The following is a 6,130-nucleotide window of genomic DNA, read 5'->3' on the forward strand; positions in this document are numbered from 1 at the left end:
AGCAATATTGATGCTAGTAATTATATGAAAGTAGTCTGAATGTTCATTAATAAGAGACTGGATAAATTTTGGAATATTAACACAGAATAGTAATAAAAATAAATAAACCAAAGCTATATTCAAAATATACATGAATTTTAAAACATTAATCGGTTTTAAAGTCATAGGAAATATTTTATGATACCATTTTTTAAAAAATGTATGCTTCTGTGCCATGGATGGCACAGAAACCAAAAATCCATGCCACCAGCTTTGAGAAAAGAATGAATTTAATGCCAGGTTACCTGGCAGGAGACTGGAGGCATGGTTCTGATAAATCCATCTCCTTGGAATGAGAGTTGGACAGTATTTACTTGAGGAATAAATATGCAAGTTCTAGAATTTGGTTGTTTTTTGCTAAATCATGCTAAAATTTACTAACTTGAATTTGGGTCCAGGGTGCAACAAAACTGAGTATCCCTCACTTCTTAATATTGTCTGTCTACCGTGAGTTGGGAATCATAGTTCCATCTTCAACAGCTATTTTCCCATCCAGGCACCTCGAGGACAGGTAAACTCTTCTGGGCCTGTGCTCTGACACACAACTTGTCAATTATGAAAAAACGTTTTTTTTTCTCAATTAAATTGGAGAGTGGTAATTTAGTCTCATTGTTGCAATGTTTTAACAAATCACCCTGCTGTTCTTGCAAAATAAGCAAAAATAGCAAATAACAATCATGACCACGATGGCATTGTACTAAGCGATATATGAAGATATTAAAAATAGCAAGTGATGTAATCAGGGAAATGCAAATCAAAACTGCAATGAGATACCATCTTACACCAGTGAATGACACATATTAAAAAAACTAGCAACAGGGCCTCCCCTGGTGGTGCAGCGGTTGAGTGCTGGGCTGTGAAGCTGCCCGCAGCCTCTGCAGCACCAGTTTGATCCCCAGCCGCCAGCAAGGGTCCCACATGGTGCTGCAGGCCTCTCCTGCTGCACCCACTGCTCCCCTCAGCAGTGTATTTCGTCAGTCTGCCTGTTCTGTTCCCCGCTTTGGCTCTAGTGAATTCTCTCACCCTCCAGTGCTTCTGACTACCCAGTGCTTGTATAAATAAATAAATAAATCTATTAAAAAAAAAAAAGAAAAACATTTATTAAAAAAAAAAAAACTAGCAACAACAAATGTTGGCGAAGATGTGGAGAAAAAGGAACTCTCCTGCACTGCTGGTGGTTGTACAAACTGGTCCAAAAACTATGGAAAGCTGTGTGGAGATTCCTCAACCTACTAAAGATGGAGCTTCCTTTTGATCCAGCAATTCCACTTCTAGGTATTTACCCAAAGGACACAGAAACATTAATTCAAAAGGACACCTGCACCCCTATGTTTATAGCAGCACTATTTACAATAGCTAAGCTATGGAAACAACCCAAATGCCCAAAAATAGATGACTAGATCAAGAAGATGTGGTATATATACACAATGGAATATTACTCAACAATCAAAAAAGACAAACTCATGCAATTTGCAGCAACATGAATAGAAATGGAAGGGATCATGCTCAGCGAAATAAGCCAGAAAGAAAAAGAAAAATACTGGATTGTCTCACTCATAGTAGGAATTTAGAAAACCTAAATAAGAGAGCAGGAAAAAGACTATAATAAATTAAAAATCAAAATCAACAAGCAGCTGTAAACCAGAGACACACTATGGAGGGTGAGGAGAGAGAAGGGAGTAGGATCAAAACAAGGGGGTGGGAATTGTAGGGGCACTATAACCAAGCTTTCCCATCTAAAACTTGCACAATGTATGAAAAATGATGTAAAAATATATAAAATTAAAAAAATAGCAAGTGATTGAGAACATATTCCAGTTATCCGTTTCTATGTAACAACTCATCCTAAAATATAGTGGCTTAAAATAATAAATATTTAGTTCCATAGTTCGACTCAGCTGGGCAACTCTTACTGGGCATCTCTAATACATTTGTAGTCAAATGGCAGCTGGGGCTGAGGACTCAACAGCAACTGGGGTTGGTGTCCAAGATGGCTTGTGGTAGTTGATGACATTGCTGACTTGAGAGCTGCGCAGTCCAATTTTCCAAGGACCACTTTTTGTAGAAACTTTCCCTGTTTCAGCATATATTCTTTGTTCCTTTGTCATAGATTAGTTGTCCAAATATGTGTAATTTTATTTCTGAAATCTCAGTTTTATTCCATCAGTCTGTGTGTCTGTTTTTGTTCTAGTACCATGCTTATTTCGCTTATTTCGCTGAGCCATCTCCATCCACGTTACTGCAAATTGCATGAGTTTATGTTTTTTTATTGCTAAGTAATATTCTATTGTGTATATGTACCACATCTTCTTTATCCAGTCATCTGTTTTTTAGATGGGAAAGCTTTGGCTGTTCAGGGCCGTTTATGATTCCATATGAATTTCAGCAATATAATTTCCATTTATTTGAAGAATACCATTGGGATTTTTATTGGGATTTCATTGAATCTGTTAATTACTTTGAGTAGAATGGCCATTTTGATAATGTGTATTCTTCCAGACAAGGAACATGCAGTAGCTTCCCATTCTTTTTGTCTTCTATTTCTTTTAATGATGTTTTGTAATTTTCCTTGCATAGGTCCTTCAACTCTTTTGTTATTGCCAGTTATTAAAATTTTCTTTTGGTATGATTATAAATGGGATGGTTTTCTTAATTTCTTTCTCTTCAGGTTGATTGTTTACATATAGGAAGGAAACTGATTTTTGTGTATTGATTTTTTTAACTTTCTACTTTATTGAACTGGTTTATTGTTTCATTCAGTTTTTCTATGTATTTTTAAGGGTTCTCAACATATTATCATGTCATCTGCAAATTGTGACAGCTTTACTTCTTTCCAATTTGGATTCCTTTCATATCTTTCCCTGGCTTAATTGCCGTAGCTTGGCCTTCCAATCTATGTTGAATAGTAGTTGCGAGAGTGGACATCCTTGTCTTGTTCCAGATCTTAAAGCAAAGGCTTTTGGTTTTCCACCATTAAGAATGATGTTAGCATCCAGAACCCACCTAGACTGTGTGGAACTGGGAAAGGGCTGCCCCCACAGCCAGAGGTGAGCTGAAAAGCCCCAACAAGCCAGGCCCTGTCTGGCTGCCAGTTGGATCCAGAGGGGGATGCAGCTATTTGGAGCCCAGTGGGCGATCCAACCACAGCCAGGGCAGTCTGTGAAACTGCAAGACCCACCTCTGGAATTAAACAAATACAGAAGGAGGAGATTTTTGTGACAGTGACCACTAACATATTCATAGTACCACTGCCCGCTGGCCTTCTGGCATAACAGTTTTTGACTCAATTGGACCACCAGTTTCCAACATCCCAGAAAGAGCACACCAAAAAGATGCTGGCCAGTACCGGCAACACAGTGTCCCAATGCATGGGACAAATTAGAAAACACACAGCAGGGAGAAGAAAAACTACAAGCAACCAAGCAAGTCCTCAAGGAAAATACACACCACAAAAGGAAAATCACCCACCAGAAAGCAACAGCAGTGACTTGGAAGACCTTCTGAGCCTTCCAGATAGAGAATTTAAAATTGCCATGATTAAAAAACTGACAGAAGTCATTGAGGAAAAAAAGCGATAAGGAAAAAACAGTCCATAATCAGAATGAAATTGAGTCCCTAAAGAGGGAAGTGAAAGAAACGCAGGACATCAAAGGATTAATGGAAGAGCTAAAGAACTCTGGCAAAAGCAGTGAAAGCAGAATAGATGAAATGGAAGAACGAATAAGTACTCTCAAAGACACAGAAATAAAAAGAACCAAGACAGAAAAGGAAAGAGAAGTACAAAGGAAAAAGAATGAAGGAAGACTTCAGGAACTATCTGACTCCATGAGGAAAGGAAATATAAGAGTTATGGGAATCCCAGAAGTAGAGGAGAGAGACATAGGAACAGAGAAAATATTCAAGGAAATAATTGAAGAGAACCTCCCAAATATGAAGAAGGAGCTGAAAACAGACATACCAGAAGCAAGAAGAACACCAAATTTCCAAGATGAAAGGAAAAATACAGCAAGACACATAATAGTAAAGTTCCCAAGAATCCAAGACAAGGAAAAAATAATGAAGCTGACAAGAGGGAAGAAACAGATAACATACAAAGGAAAACCAATCAAGCTGACATTAAACTTCTCCAAAGAAACACTACAGGCAAGGAGAGAGAGGAGGGACATAGTCAACAGACTCCATGACAACAAATGCCAACCAAGAATACTCTATCCCGCAAAGCTTTCCTTCCTCTATGAAGAAAGAATAAGGACCTTCCCAGAAAAACAGTAACTCCGGAATTTCATTATGACTAAACCCCCACTCCAAAAAATACTACAAGGAGTCCTAAAGACAGAACCAATAGAGGGATGAATAACAACAAAAAAAGACAAAAAAAAAATTAAAAAATAAAGCCAGAGAAAAGTCAAACAAAATGGCAAATATAGATGCTAACATATCAATATTAACTCTATGTGTAAATGGACTAAACTCTTCAATAAGAAGACACAGAGTTGCAGGCTGGATTAAGAAACTAAACCCAACCTTTTGCTATCTCCAGGAAACTCACTTAAATATAAAAGATAAAAATAGACTGAAAGTAAAAGGATGGAAAACAATCCTACAAGCAAATGGACCAAAAAAGAAGGCGGGAACAGCTATACTTACATCTAATAAAACAGATTTTAAAACAGTAAAAAGACCCAGATGGTCACTACATTATGGTCAAGGGAGCAATACTTCAAGAAGAAATAACACTCATTAACATATGCTCACCAAATGAAGGAGCACCAAAATATATCAGACAACTGTTATCATCTCTGAAAATAGACATATGTAGTAGGAGACTTCAACACACCACTGTCAACAATGGATAGATCAATTAGACAAAAAATAAGTAAGGACACGAAAGCTCTAAATAAGGAGGGCTTAACCAACATCTGTGGAACGCTAACCCCCCAGAAATCTGAGTACACACTTTCTCAAGCGCACACAGATCATTCTCCAGGATTGATCACATACTGGGACACAAGACAAACATCAACAGATACACCAAGATTGAAATCATACCAACCATCTTCTCTAACCATGAAGAAGGCATCAAACTAGAAATAAACCATTAAAAGAAGGCCAGGAGCCCTCCCACCTCATGGAGATTGAAACCCACACTACTGGAAGACTAATGAGGAGATCAAAGAAGAAATTAGAAAATACTTTGAGTTGAATGACAAGGAGGACACCAATTTCCTAAATGTATGGGACACAACAAAAGCAGTAATAAGAAAATATATAGCAATACAGGCTCACATCAAGAAATAAGAGAGAACTCAAAGAAACAACCTAACTTCAAAGCTCAAAGAACTAGAAAAAGCACAACAACAAAACCCCAAAACCAGTAGAAGAAAAGAAATAATAAAAATCAAAGCAGAAATAAATGAAATAGAAACTAAAAAAAAAAAAAATCCAAAAGATCAACAAAACCAAAAGTTGGTTCTTTGAAAAAATAAATAGACAAACCCCTAGCCAGGCTCACAAAGGAAAAACAGGAGAAAACACCAATAAATAGGATCACAAATGAAAGAGAAGAAATCACAACAGCCACAGCAGAAATCAAAAGAATAATCAGAAACTACTATGAACACTTATATGCAAACAAGCTCAACAATCTAGAAGAGATGGACAAATTCCTACATCTCTATAATCACCCAAAGCTAGATAAAGAAGACATAGAACACCTAAACAGACCAATTACAAGCAGTGAAATTGAAATGGTAATCAAAACCCTCCCCCAAAACAAAAGCCCAGGACCAGATGGATTTACAAATGAATTCTACCAAACATTCAGAAATGAATTAGTGCCTATCCTTCACAAACTCTTTAAAAAATTGAGAAGGAAGGGATAATACCAAACATGTTCTATGAAGCCAACATTACACTAATACCAAAACCAAACAAGGACAACACAAAAAACAAAACTACAGGCCAATCTCTCTAATGAACACTGATGCAAAATCCACAATAAAATTTTAACTATCAGAATCCAACAATGTATCCATAAGATAATTCACCAGACCAAGTAGGATTTATTCCAGGGACACAAAGATGGTTCAGC

The sequence above is a fragment of the Talpa occidentalis genome, unplaced genomic scaffold (genome assembly GCF_014898055.3).
Source record: "Talpa occidentalis isolate TD23 unplaced genomic scaffold, MPIMG_talOcc4v2.1 talOcc4.9, whole genome shotgun sequence".
In the NCBI taxonomy this organism is placed as follows: domain Eukaryota; kingdom Metazoa; phylum Chordata; class Mammalia; order Eulipotyphla; family Talpidae; genus Talpa; species Talpa occidentalis.